This window comes from Schistocerca cancellata, chromosome 10 (assembly GCF_023864275.1).
Source record: "Schistocerca cancellata isolate TAMUIC-IGC-003103 chromosome 10, iqSchCanc2.1, whole genome shotgun sequence".
NCBI lineage: Eukaryota > Metazoa > Arthropoda > Insecta > Orthoptera > Acrididae > Schistocerca > Schistocerca cancellata.
Window position 1 is genome coordinate 127,497,260 of NC_064635.1, and position 15,137 is coordinate 127,512,396.

Consider the following 15,137-nt stretch of genomic DNA (forward strand, 5'->3'; position numbering starts at 1 on the left):
AAGACAGTGAAGCAGTGTATCCTGTCCTGCTTAGTGTGACTCGCAAATATCTGGGAATAGTGGCTCCTCTGTTCCTTCAACACTGTTTTCTAATCCCGGCCTCAAAGAAACAGCTCTCAGTTCGAGATTCGATGGGAAAAGATTACGTTAATTAGAGTTCCTCAGTTGACTTTGACATATTTTGGTGCTTACAAAAATATTCAGTACAGTATCAGTGTGAAAAAACGACGACATTAATTATCTTTGTTAATGAATGTTAAATAATCAACTCGTATTTGTCCTAAAAATATAAAATCGGTAGCTAATCAGGTATTTCATAAAATGGAGCAACTAATGTCGGTTGGCTATAAAATGAGAAACAGAAGTGGGATAAAATAGCTTCATTTTTCGGAATCCGAAAATACTTTGTTGACAGCGACCTACATAGCGAGAAACGATCATCAAAATAAAATAATGGAAATCAGAGCTCGCGCGGAAAGACATAGGTGTTTGTTTTCTCCGCGAGCTGTTCGAGATTGGAATAATCGGGAATTATTGTGAGGGTGGCTCGATGCACCCTCTGCGAGGTACGTTTGTGTGCTCTGCAGCGTATCCATGTAGATGTAGATGTAGATGCAGAACTAACCTTTTTGTCAGTAATAAAGTAGGTTCAGGGAATGGTTTACAAGCCTAAAATATAGAACTAACACAATTAATCGAAGAATCCATTATTAGGATAAAACTAATCGATTCGTTTAAATAACCGACTAGGACATTATAACTGATTCATAATCGCTTACACAAGCAGGCAACCACGTTGGCGGCCCAAGGCCTGCTGTAACATCGAAAAGGCAACCAGCGATACAACGACGTACTTCAGGTTGCCAATCCCACAGGGGTTCAGATCAGTACTGTCCGTGACAGGGACGAACGTTCACGGGAGGAACGTGGTCTAGACACTGTAGTAGGTGCCGTCCTCAAAACACTTTCATGAATGCAGCTACATGGAAATTGTACTGTGACTGACAAGACGTCAGACGGATTTAAATGTAATAAAGTGTCTCGCGCTCTAAGTGTACTGACACTTCCGTAATAATGTCGGCGAAATTTTCAGGTTGTGTGGACGGTATCGGTAACTACTGTATCAATAGTTATTTACAGTGGTACGGATAAGCAAGTAAAAAAACTGTGATGCGTTTTATTAAATTAAAATTCAGCAAGTGAAAGAATTTGCTTGTCGGTTTGTAGCTTTTAATGTGGTTGTGCTGTCTATATCCACTTTTCGTTGGAATTTTCCTCTTCGATACTGGAGCTGTAAATGAAAATAAAAGAAACTTTGGGACCAAACTCGGTGAAGACGGCCAACAGCACATACTGTGGGCAGTCGCTCTGCGGAGGAGAAAGAGGTAAAGGACTGCATCTGCCCCCCTTTCATCCATCACAGTCATGTCTCTGAGCTGCCTTCTGCAGATGTTTTTGGTGTAGAAGATTAAATGACGGAACAGAGTTTAGGCTGAAACTTCCTGTCAGATTAAAACTGTGTGCCGAACCGAGACTCGAATTCGGGAGTTCGAGTCTCGGTCCGGCACACAGTTCTAATGTGCCAGGAAGTTTCATACCAGCGCACACTCCGCTGCAGAGTGAAAATCTCGTTCCAGAGTTTAGGCTGTATGACATCTGGGTGGATGATTAATGCCCATAACATTTTCCCGATTATTATATGAAAATGGGTAGAAAAAGTGAGGAACTGAATTTTCAGTGAAAGACTCGTAGCGCCATACACTTTACTGGATAAATTAACAGGTGCTGTTCATCGGATAATTGCGATCCACAAATTACCAGTGCTAGTGCAGAATTTTGCTCTCGCTAAAAGACAACGAATGTGGCTTACACACAATGGTCACCATCACTCTTTCTACGCCCCAAACCAAAGTGTAATAAGCTATGGATTGACCAACATCCAGTAGCATGATCCCCCTATTCATCTCACGTTAATCCCTCAAATTTATGGCTATGGGAAAATTTACAGTCGTTGGTGTTCTCTACACCCACTGACAACATTCACACGTCACAGGAGCGTGCATATAAGGGGCAGACGAATGAAAATCGAACAGTGGCACAACGGGACCATGGGATGGTTGCATTCAAATGTAATCACCACACGTGTTAAGACATTTATCCCACTGTGATACGTAACGATCACGTCCTGTTTCGCAGAACGCGCTGGGCCGCTAACTGATCCACAATTGCACCCAGTCATGTACTTCCGTGTTCGACTGAGACCGACATCCACGCATATCTTTCTTCAGGTCACAAAAAATGTAGGAATAACACGGTGAAAGATCGCGCCTGTATAGAGGAAGCTGCAGTGTTTTCCAACCACATTGTTGAAGCGCAGCCTTCGTCTGATTGGCTGTGTGTGAGTGTGTGTGTGTGTGGGGGGGGGGGGGGGGGGGAGGTACTACAGTGCAACAGGATGATGCTGTCCGACAGCTTTATAGCACATGCAGTGTTTGCAAAGTGTCTTCGTAGTGCTGTGCATTCATTGTGATTCCAAGCCCGATGAACTCGATGAGCAGAGAACCTTGCAGTCGAACAAAGCCATCATGGTATCAGCAGCACTTGTGTGGACAGATTCTTTTGTGGGGGTTTATGTGGAATGTTTCGACTGTTGGCTTTGCCGCTGGGCGTCGGGCTGCTACACGACAACGGCGACCCCACACTGCCAAATGGACGAAGGCTACGCTACAGCCAGGATCTTCCATGGTGTGATTTTGACATCATTGTGTACCTGATGAAATACGCAGTCGTTGTCGTAATGCTGGAACGGAGCGATTCACCTGATGTCGAAAAGTGCATGACCATTGGCTTTCGGACCTATGGAGGAAGCACGTTACACATACCCTTCACTGGTACTGCTGTCACTTTCCATCCGAATGTATTTCCCGTTGACGCTGAACATAGGCAGTGGTCATAGTAATGTGACTCCTCGACCGTATATCACTTTCTGTGTAAGCCATCGGAGCGTCACAACCAAATACGAGGGCTGTTCAGAAAGTAAGTACCGATCGGTCGCGAAAATCCGGTACAGCTTTGCACAGATGTGTTGGGCAGTGTCTCTAGTATGCCCGTCGATCGTGTCACGTCGCTTTTTTCAGTTTTGAGTGAACAGTGAGCACGTAAAGATGCGTAGGGAATAGCGTCTTCCGCCAAGTATGAGGGCCTGGTTAGAGATTTCGCCTGTGTCATGCAGCCCACATAACACAACTGTCGAGCAGTTCCTTCTTCATGCCAATCCTCGGCCGCACACTGCAGGGGCAATAAAGACGCTCCTGCAGCGTTTCCGATTAGAAGTGTTTGATCACCCACAATACAGTCAGTCTCATCTGTGCTCACAGGAACTTCTGGCTATGAAGTCAAAATTTTTCCACAGACAATGAGCTGCAGACCAGTGCTTTCTGTGACGAGGATATTGGAGACTGGATACAACACTACGACAACACTCGAAGTTGGAGCGGCGACTGTGTAGAAAAGTAGGTGGAAGGTGCACCTAACTGTTGCAAATAAAACGTTTCTGGCTTTCGCTGTGGTTTCCATTTCTCGACCGATCGGAACTTACTTCCTGGGCAACCCTCGTAGTATGGTGCACGTAACCACAACACAAGGAACAAGCACAATTATAATAAGTAAAGGAGAAAATTAAAAATAGAAGACCTTAAACGTTATTTTAGTGGCTCACTATAGTACATCAAATTGCCAGAATCCATAAGAGCAGTTACAAGGGATGAATCTAAAACGCTTTTAAAATATTTTTCTAGTAAATAAACCGAAGGAATTCTAAACTACAGTGCCAGTAAAGCAACCATAAGACGTAGTCAGATGTCAACGTTACTTAGCAGACATATACATTTTTAGATGATACGTAAATGATGAAAGATGCAATTATCTCTGATAGGTAGAATAGCCAACAGAGTGCATTAGAGTTGTTCATACTTAGCCCTGTTATCACGGCTAGGAGTGTATGTAAGGGGGAGTGAACAGCGGCAGATTTTAAGATGTCGCTGTGATGTATACAGAGATGCCAAATACACTCCTGGAAATGGAAAAAAGAACACATTGATACAGGTGTGTCAGACCCACCATACTTGCTCAGGACACTGCGAGAGGGCTGTACAAGCAATGATCACACGCACGGCACAGCGGACACACCAGGAACCGCGGTGTTGGCCGTCGAATGGCGCTAGCTGCGCAGCATTTGTGCACCGCCGCCGTCAGTGTCAGCCAGTTTGCCGTGGCATACGGAGCTCCATCGCAGTCTTTAACACTGGTAGCATGCCGCGACAGCGTGGACGTGAACCGTATGTGCAGTTGACGGACTTTGAGCGAGGGCGTATAGTGGGCATGCGGGAGGCCGGGTGGACGTACCGCCGAATTGCTCAACACGTGGGGCGTGAGGTCTCCACAGTACATCGATGTTGTCGCCAGTGGTCGGCGGAAGGTGCACGTGCCCGTCGACCTGGGACCGGACCGCAGCGACGCACGGATGCACGCCAAGACCGTAGGATCCTACGCAGTGCCGTAGGGGACCGCACCGCCACTTCCCAGCAAATTAGGGACACTGTTGCTCCTGGGGTATCGGCGAGGACCATTCGCAACCGTCTCCATGAAGCTGGGCTACGGTCCCGCACACCGTTAGGCCGTCTTCCGCTCACGTCCCAACATCGTGCAGCCCGCCTCCAGTGGAGTCGCGACAGGCGTGAATGGAGGGACGAATGGAGACGTGTCGTCTTCAGCGATGAGAGTCGCTTCTGCCTTGGTGCCAATGATGGTCGTATGCGTGTTTGGCGCCGTGCAGGTGAGCGCCACAATCAGGACTGTATACGACCGAAACACACAGGGCCAACACCCGGCAACATGGTGTGGGTAGCGATCTCCTACACTGGCCGTACACCACTGGTGATCGTCGAGGGGACACTGAATAGTGCACGGTACATCCAAACCGTCATCGAACCCATCGTTCTACCATTCCTAGACCGGCAAGGGAACTTGCTGTTCCAGCAGGACAATGCAAGTCCGCATGTATCCCGTGCCACCCAACGTGCTCTAGAAGGTGTAAGTCAACTACCCTGGCCAGCAAGATCTCCGGATCTGTCCCCCATTGAGCATGTTTGGGACTGGATGAACCGTCGTCTCACGCGGTCTGCACGTCCAGCACGAACGCTGGTCCAACTGAGGCGCCAGGTGGAAATGGCATGGCAAGCCGTTCCACAGGACTACATCCAGCATCTCTACGATCGTCTCCATGGGAGAATAGCAGCCTGCATTGCTGCGAAAGGTGGATATACACTGTACTAGTGCCGACATTGTGCATGCTCTGTTGCCTGTGTCTATGTGCCTGTGGTTCTGTCAGTGTGATCATGTGACGTATCTGACCCCAGGAATGTGTCAATAAAGTTTCCCCTTCCTGGGACAATGAATTCACGGTGTTCTTATTTCAATTTCCAGGAGTGTACAATAGTGCGAGAGTATTATCAGCACCTGACATTGTTCGAAAGGGGACAACGTCAGAATCTACTAGGTTGGCGAATAAATTCATAGCGTTTTTGTTTTGCATGTTTTTATTCCGGCTGCTATTGCTTTATTTACCTATTGTCATTTATTTGTTTGTAGTTCTCTGACGATGTAATTTTGTCATTTTGTTATTTAGAGCTACTGAGCGGAACAATGGACACTAGAAAATGGAGTGCCAAGTTCAGAAATCGGAAAATTTCTGACACGTTCTTCCATTTGAGTTCAATAGAGGGGTGAAACCAATGGACACAGCCAGAAACAATTGTGACGTGTATGGGGACGGTGCTACTGGACAGAGCGCGGCATAAAATGGTTTTCTCGTTTTAAGGAAGATCGTTTTGACATCAGTGGCTCTCCACATTCAGGAAGACTTTCGGGGTTTGATGAACCCACGTCACTGTACTCGAAAACTGGCAAACTTGATGAACTCTGATCATTCCACCATCGTGCAAAATCTACATGCAATGGGGTGTAAGGATGCAGTATGCTTTACGCCAAAGTCACAAACATCAGCGGGTGGCTATATGTACATCTCTGCTTGCTCGTTATCAATTGGCTCGTGAACAACACAGATCATTCCTATACACTATCGTTACTGGTGACGAGAAGTGGTGTCTGTATGCTAAAATAAAGAAAAGAAGGCTGAATAAAAACAAAGCAGCAACTACTCGTACAAAGACCTGTGCGCATCCAGAAAAGGTAATGTCATGCATCTAGTGGAACAGTGACGGTGTGATGTACTACGAATCGCTTCCACCAGGTGTAGCCATCGCTCAACATGTTTATTGGCAACAACTGAGACGTCTTTCAACGCAGTCTAAGAACAACGACCAAGAAGTCTGCTTGAAGCGATGCTTCTCCACGATAACGCCCTTCCACATTCCAGTTTTTCGCCTCAAAACAACATGGTTTCTTGGATCACGGAATCGTAAAGTTACCCCAGAGTTGGCGGACAGTAATAAATAGTTAAGCAGAATATATTATTGATGACTAAAATCTCTGTTGGTTTATTAACCTTGTTGAAAAACGCTATATAGTTATGCTCCACCCAATTCATTTGGCCGGCTGTGTTGTTACTAGATGTTTGATCCGGTATGTGAGGTGAGTTTGAAAGTGACATCATTGTGGATCTAAGTTGCCGGCTGGTCAAATCTTGCGTTATCCAGATTTGTGGGGCGTTTGGATGTGACAGTGACCTGATGTAGGACTGTGTGGAAACGCGAGGGCCGGCATACTCACCTTCAAGTTTCCAGTCATCCAAGAGTGAATAAAAAAGTAAAATTTGCAACTTTGGACTGGTTTTTCTTTGTACTGATCCACGTCTGACCACACAATGAATGATCGCCGTATGTGCATGAGCAGATCTGACCACATTTGCACTTTCCATTTGAAATGAAGCAATGAACTCCCTGCTATATTATTCAGGGACTATCGCAGCCAGACTGGGGAATCACTATCCCTCGCGCAGGCTGTCATTAACACCACATACAGGGAAGCGTTGACCGTTGGTGAACAGCGTGGCGTGTTCAACAATGAATCCCAGTCCCGCTCTACTCCAGACGACTATCCCCGAGGCGCCTTGGTCAGAGGTCACATTCTTTCAGTTTTTTCGGCAGGCGCAAAGGTGTTATCCATGATGTCATGGGGTGATGATGATGATGTTTGGTTTGTGGGGCGCTCAACGGCGTGGTTATCAGCGCCCGTACCATTTCCCAACCTTTGCTCAGTCCAATTTCGCTACTTTCCTGGATGATGATGAAATGATGAGGACAACGCAAACACCCAGTCATCTCGAGGCAGGTGAAAATCCCTGACCCCGCCGGGAATCGAACCCGGGACCCCGTGCTCGGGAAGCGAGAACGCTACCGCGAGACCACGAGCGGCGGACGGATGATGTCATGGGGTGAAGTTGTCAGGCATGACAGTAGGTGGTGCCGACTGGGGGCAATCTGACAGCACATTGGCACGCCACGCGCACGCTCCGTCCTCATATGTTACACCTCATATTACAGAAACTTAGTCCCATTTTCCGCCAGAATAATGATTATCCAAACATGACACAAGCCTCTAAGAACAGTCTGCTTCAGGTACTCCCGTAGAGAGTGTGATTGCCAGATCTGGGTTTTACAAATCATGACACGATTTCCACACGAATCAATGCATCCATATAGAAGAGTGGGTGTGTAATGTTGCACTGTTATGTGGACTCATGCTGCCAAGTTGTTTGCAAAATTTAGCCTCGCAACCCGTGATTGAGCCGTACTGCGGCTCGCGTGGGCTGTTTGTAGGTTTCCGTCCTCTGTTGGAGGCCAGACCGTATAGTTTAGTTGACACGGTTGCGGTTGTTTGCCTTCGTTTCGACTGGCGCCACTTGGTTTTGCAAGCGTTGCCTGTCCACTAGTGGCAGTAGCGGCGGTTATCGATATGTAATAACTGTAGCCTATATTTGGGGTGACGTCGTTGTTCTTCTACATCTACATCTACATTTATACCCCGCAAGCCACCCAAAGGTGTGTGACGGAGGGCACTTTACGTGCCACAGTTATTACCTCCTTTTCCTGTTCCAGTTGCATATGGTTCGCGGGAAAAACGACTGCCGGAAAGCCTCCGTGCGCGCTCGAATCTCTCTAACTTTACATTCGTGATCTCCTCGGGAGGTATAAGTAGGGGGAAGCAATATATTCGATACCTCATCCAGAAACGCACCCTCTCGAAACTTGGACAGTAAGTTACACCGCGATGCAAAACGCCTCTCTTGCAGAGTCTGGCACTTGAATTTGATAAACATCTCCGTAACGCTATCACGCTTACCAAATAACCCTGTGACGAAATGCGCCGCTCTTCTTTGGATCTTCTCTATCTCCTCTGTCGACCCGACCTGGCACTGATCCCACACTGATGAGCAATACTCAAGTATAGGTCGAACGAGTGATTTGTAAGCCACCTCCTTTGTTGATGGACTACATTTTCTAAGAACTGTCCCATTGAATCTCAACCTGGTACCCGCCTTACCAACAATTAATTTTATATGATCATTCCAAATCAAATCGTTCCGAACGCATACTCCCAGATATTTTACAGAAGTAACTGCTACCAGTGTTTGTTCCGCTATCATATAATCATACAATAAAGGATCCTTCTTTCTATGTATTCGCAATACATTACATTTGTTTATGTTAAGGGTCAGTTGCCACTCCCTGCACCAAGTGCCTATCCGCTGCAGATCTTCCTGCATTTCGCTGCAATTTTCTAATGCTGCAACTTCTCTGTATACTACAGCATCATCCACGAAAAGCCGCATGCAACTTCCGACACTATCTACTAGGTCATTTCTATATATTATAAAAAGCAATGGTCCCATAACACCCCTGTGGCACGGCAGAGGTTACTTTAACGTCTGTAGACGTCTCTCCATTGAGAAAAATATGCTGTGTTCTGTTTGCTAAAAACTCTTCAATCTAGCCACACAGCTGGTCTGATATTCCGTAGGCTCTTACTTTGTTTATCAGGCGACAGTGCGGAACTGTATCGAACCCCTTCCGGAAGTCAAGGAAAATGGCATCTACCTGGGAGCCTGTATCTAATATTTTCTGGGTCTCATGAACAAATAAAGCGAGTTGGGTCTCACGCGATCGCTGTTTCCGGAATCCATGTTGATTCCTACAGAGTAAATTCTGGCTTTCGAGGACTGACATGATACGCGAGCAACAAACATGTTCTAAAATTCTACGACAGATCGACGTCAGAGATATAGGTCTATAGTTTTGCGCATATGCTCGACGACCCTTCTTGAAGACTGGGACTATCTGTGCTCTTTTCCAATCATTTGGAACCTTCCGTTCCTCTAGAGACTTGCGGTACACGGCTGTTTGAAGTGGCGCAAGTTCTTTCGCGTACTCTGTGTAGAATCGAACTGGTATCCCGACAGGTCCAGTGGACTTTCCTCTGTTGAGTGATTTAAGTTGCTTTTCTATTCGTTGGACACTTATTTCGATGTCAGCTATATTTTCGTTTGTGCGAGGATTTAGAGAAGGAACTGCAGTGCAGACTTCCTCTGTGAAACAGCTTTGGAAAAAGGTGTTTAGTATATCAGCTTTACGCTTGTCATCCTCTGTTTCAATGTCATCATCATCCCGGAGTGTCTGGATATGCGGTTTCGAGCCACTTACTGATTTAACGTAGGACCAGAACTTCCTAGGATTTTCTGTCAAGTCGGTATATAAAATTTTACTACGCTTACTTTGACATCGTTTAGCTTCTGTTTGTCTGAGAGATTTTGGCTGCGTTTAAACTTGCAGTGAAGCTGTCTTTGCTTTCGCAGCAGTTTCCTAACTTTGTTGTTGAACCACGGCGGGTTTTTCCCGTCCCTCACAGTATTACTCGGCACGTACCTGTCTAAAACGCATTTTACGATTGCTTTGAACTTTTTCCATAAACACTCAACATTGTCAGTGTCGGAACAGAAATTTTTATTTTTATCTGTTAGGTAGTCTGAAATCTGCCTTCTATTACTCTTGCTAAACAGATAAACCTTCCCCCATTTTTTTATATTCCTATTTACTTCGATATTCAGGGATGCTGCAACGGCCTTATGATCACTGATTCCCTGTACTGCGCTTACAGAGTCGAAAAGTTCAGGTCTGTTTGTTATCGGTAGGTCCAAGATGTTATCTCCACGAGTCGGTTCTCTGTTTAATTGCTCGAGGTAATTTTCGGATAGTGCACTCAGTATAATGTCACTCGATGCTCTGTCCCTACCACCCGTCCTAAACATCTGAGTGGGTGGGAGTTCGGTTGGGGACTCAGCAGGAGGCAGGTCCACGCAGTGCGAGAACACGTCGGGACCGCTGGCGGCGCAAAAAAATGGTTCAAATGGCTCTGAGCACTATGGGACTCAACTGCTGTGGTCATAAGTCCCCTAGAACTTAGAACTACTTAAACCTAACTAACCTAAGGACAGCACACAACACCCAGCCATCACGAGGCAGAGAAAATCCCTGACCCCGCCGGGAATCGAACCCGGGAACCCGGGCGTGGGAAGCGAGAACGCTACCGCACGACCACGAGATGCGGGCTGCTGGCAGCGCACATGGACTGCCGGATCGAAGGCCTGTGGTTACGAGGGCGCATGACCTCGTCGTAAGGATCCTTCAAGCTATGAGTGCATTTCAGTCCAAGTAGAGAAACCTGCACCATTGTGAGATCTCGCGATTCTCCAGTGACTTCGGTTCGTGTCGCTGCTCGTAGTGTTGCCGACGCGAAGAGCAGCGAGTGGAGTCCTTGGGGAAGGCGGATCTGATTAGCTTTCCTCGACTTCTAATTACTGTTTATTGCATTCAGTTTGTTACTATTTGTTAAGTTCAACCAGCGGTATTTTTTCCTTCCTCGTGGCCGCTAATGCCCATGTTACCTGCCCTGCAGTTAGTGTAGGTAACGGCAGTGTACGTTTCCTCGCCTTGTCGCTGCTGTCCTGTGAGGCGTATAGTTTTGACAGCTTTCTTGATTGTAGGCCGGCCAGTTGCCGATTCTACTGCTCTAGTGGCAGTGATTCCTTTCTCGTTCCGGGCGCTCTAAGCACAGTATCGTGCGGCCAGAGTCTAGACCGCCGGTTCCGGCTTTGGCGTCTTGTTCCATCGTTGCATTTTGTTTATCAGACGTCAGGTACCTTCAGCGAGATTATCATTATTAGTCTGAGTTACCATCTTGTGAAGTGAATGCAACTCTTGGCTGCCTATCTCATCACTCGCGAAAGTATTTTTTGCCAGACCTACTCAGAGGTCGATTCCTGGTGCACTGTCTGTGATTGGCACTCGTGTTTTATCATTGTATTTGCTGTTTTGTTCTATGTTTGTAAAATTTTATATAATTGCCATTCTTGGCGTTACAGCAGGTTTGATTGTGCTACCAAGTTAACCATCATTTTGTCTCACCCGTTTGGTGATCAGTTGCCTGTCTTTTTAAATTGCTGTTGCATTTCTGTTTTGCAGTATCTTTGTTAAGTTTTTTTTATAATTGCCGTTATTGGCGCTAAAGGGCTTCAGCCGTAACCGTGGTTACTTGCCTTGAAATTCTAGTTTGGGATCACATTGACTTGTTTTTAAAACATTATTTGCCGTGGCTGTGTTTTCTGCTCATTTGGTAAACTGTAAAGCACTGAAAGCACTATTAACTACACAGTTGTTTATTCCTTTATTAATAACGTGTGATATGTTTATTTATTGCTGAGTCTGGAATTACCGTTTTAAAATAAATATGTACAATTGCAAAAGGGCACCAATAGTAAATGATTACGGCCACGTCAACAATCGTAACCGAATGCTGCATTCCATGACTACCAGGCTACAGTGTTTCATTTCGTGTCCTCCTTCCCTATTGGGTGCTTAAGATATTTTGTCAGGTGGACTGACGCTCGACGACCAGTCAAGGTGTCTCTGGGACATTCCGCACAGCAGTCGAATACCGACCTGACCGTCGCAGGCCATACTGGCCGATAGCCAGAAGTGATGGTGCGCGGTGCCAATTTTTGGTCGTAGGAAGACCGTTGGATTGTCACCCGAGACACCCTTACAGCACAGCAGTACGTCCATGATAGTCTACGCCCAGTTTTGTTCCCCTTCATGGCAAGCCGTCCTTAGTTTACATTTCAGGAAGATAATGCCCGCCAAACACGCCAGTATATCAGACCCTCTGGTGACAAACAGACCCGAACTATTTCAAACAGTTAACGCACAACAGGGAATCAGCGATCATAAAGCGGTTACTGCATCGATGATTTCAGCCGTAAATAGAAATATTAAAAAAGGTAGGACTATTTTTCTGTTTAGCAAAAGTGACAAAAAGCAGATTTCAGAGTACCTGACGGCTCAACACAAAAGTTTTGTCTCAAGTACAGGTATTGTTGAGGATCAGCGGACAAAGTTCAAAACCATCGTACAATATGCGTTATATGAGTATGTGCCAAGCAAGATCGTAAGAGATGGAAAAGAGCCACCGTGGTACAACAACCGAGTTAGGAAACTGCTGAGGAAGCAAAGGGAACTTCACAGCAAACATAAACATAGCCAAAGCCTTGCAGACAAACAAAAATTACGCGAAGCGAAATGTAGTGTGAGGAGGGCTATGCGAGAGGCGTTCAATGAATTCGAAAGTAAATCTATGTGACTTGGCAGAAAATCCTAAGAAATTTTGGTCTTATGTCAAAGCGGTAGGTGAATCAAAACAGAATGTCCAGACACTCTGTGACCAAAATGGTACTGAAACAGAGGATGACAGACTAAAGGCTGAAATACTAAATGTCTTTTTCCAAAGCTGTTTCACAGAGGAAGACTGCACAGTAGTTCCTTCTCTAGATTGTCGCACATATGACAAAATGGTAGATATCGAAATACACGACAGAGGGATAGAGAAACAATCAAAATTTCTCAAAACAGGAAAGGCCGCTGGACCTGATGGGATACCAGTTCGATTTTACACAGAGTACGTGAAGGAACTTGCCCCCCTTCTTGCAGCGATGTACCGTAGGTCTCTAGAAGAGCGTAGCGTTCCAAAGGATTGGAAAAGGGCACAGGTCATCCCCGTTTTCAAGAAGGAACGTCGAACAGATGTGCAGAACTATAGACCTATATCTATAACGTCGATCAGTTGTAGAATTTTGGAACACGTATTATGTTCGAGTATAATGACTTTTCTGGAGACTAGAAATCTATTCTGTAGGAGTCAGCATGGGTTCCGGAAATGACGATAGTGTGAAACCCAGCTAGCGCTATTCGTCCAAGAGACTGAGAGGGCCATAGACACGGGTTCCCAGGTAGATGCCGTGTTTCTTGACTTCCGCAAGGCGTTCGATACTGTTCCCCACAGTCGTTTAATGAACAAAGTGAGAGCATATGGCCTATCAGACCAATTGTTTGATTGGATTGAAGAGTTCCTAGATAACAGAACGCAGCATGTCATTCTCAATGAAGAGAAGTCTTCCGAAGTAAGAGTGATTTCAGGTGTGCCTCAGGGGAGTGTCGTAGGACCGTTGCTATTCACAATATACATAAATGACCTTGTGGATGACATCGGAAGTTCACTGAGGCTTTTTGCGGATGATGCTGTGGTATATAGAGAGTTTGTAACAATGGAAAATTGTACTGAAATGCAGGAGGATCTGCAGCGAATTGACGCATGGTGCAGGGAATGGCAATTGAATCACAATGTAGACAAGTGTAATGTGCTGCGAATACATAGAAGGAAAGATGCCTTATCATTTAGCTACAATATAGCAGGTCAGCAACTGGAAGCAGTTAATTCCATAAATTATCTGGGAGTACGCGTTAGGAGTGATTTAAAATGGAATGATCATATAAAGTTGATCGTCGGTAAAGCAGATGCCAGACTGAGAGTCATTGGAAGAATCCTAAGGAAATGCAATCCGAAAACAAAGGAAGTAGGTTACAGTACGCTTGTTCGGCCACTGCTTGAAACTGCTCAGCAGTGTGGGATCCGTACCAGATAGGGTTGATAGAAGAGATAGAGAAGATCCAACGGAGAGCAGCGCGCTTCGTTACAGGAACATTTAGTAATCGCGGAAGCGTTACGGAGATGATAGATAAACTCCAGTGGAAGACTCTGCAGGAGAGACGCTCAGTAGCTCGGTACGAGCTTTTGTTGAAGTTTCGAGAACATACCTTTACCGAGGAGTCAAGCAGTATATTGCTCCCTCCTACGTATATCTCGCGAAGAGACCATGAGGATAAAATCAGATCAAGGTACCCTCCGCCACACACCGTCAGGTGGCTTGCTGAGTATGTATGTAGATGTAGAGTTTTTCCTGCTTGACTTCGTGTTTGCCAGCCCGCCGGATTCTCCACAATAGAATGTTTGCAGCATTATGGGCAGAGTCCTCCTGCCAGCTCCTCATTTTGACGATCTAATCCGCCAGTTCGACAGGATTTGGCGCGGAATCCCCCAGGAAGACATCCAACAACTCCGTCAATCGACCTCATGCCGGATAACAGCTTGCAAAAAGGGCGGAGGTGGATCAGCGCCTGACTTGCTCAATTGATGAAACTCCTCTTGAATAAATCTTCCAACACATCTGAAATTCCAATCATTTGTTTGTCTGTACATGCACATCACATCCAAAATCATATGAAACTTTTATAGACCTCGTCAAGAAAATCTCTCGACGGCGCATACCTAGCGGGTGCCGCACTCAATACATTGCTGGACTCGATGGTAGCAGCAAGCAAGCTCTGGAAAGTATGAAGAACTTTACAATAAGGACCCCTTCTCAGAGGAAACGATCCAGACAGGTGAGGTACTGATGTCTGGTATCTCCGAAGCGAGAAAGGAAAAGTGGTGCAACCTCTTACAAGAGACGGACGTGAAGCACAGCAGTAGGAAGGCATGGAAACTGCTCAAAAGTCTCAGCGACGACCCAACAGAACCAAAACCAAATTACAGTGAAGTTACACCTGATCAGATAGCTCACCAACTGCTCATGAACGGAAAAACTAAAAGGAAGATCAGGAATGGCAAAATCAAAAGGAGATTGAACGAGGAGATTAGCTTCCTAGCTCACCCGTTCTTCATTCAAGAGC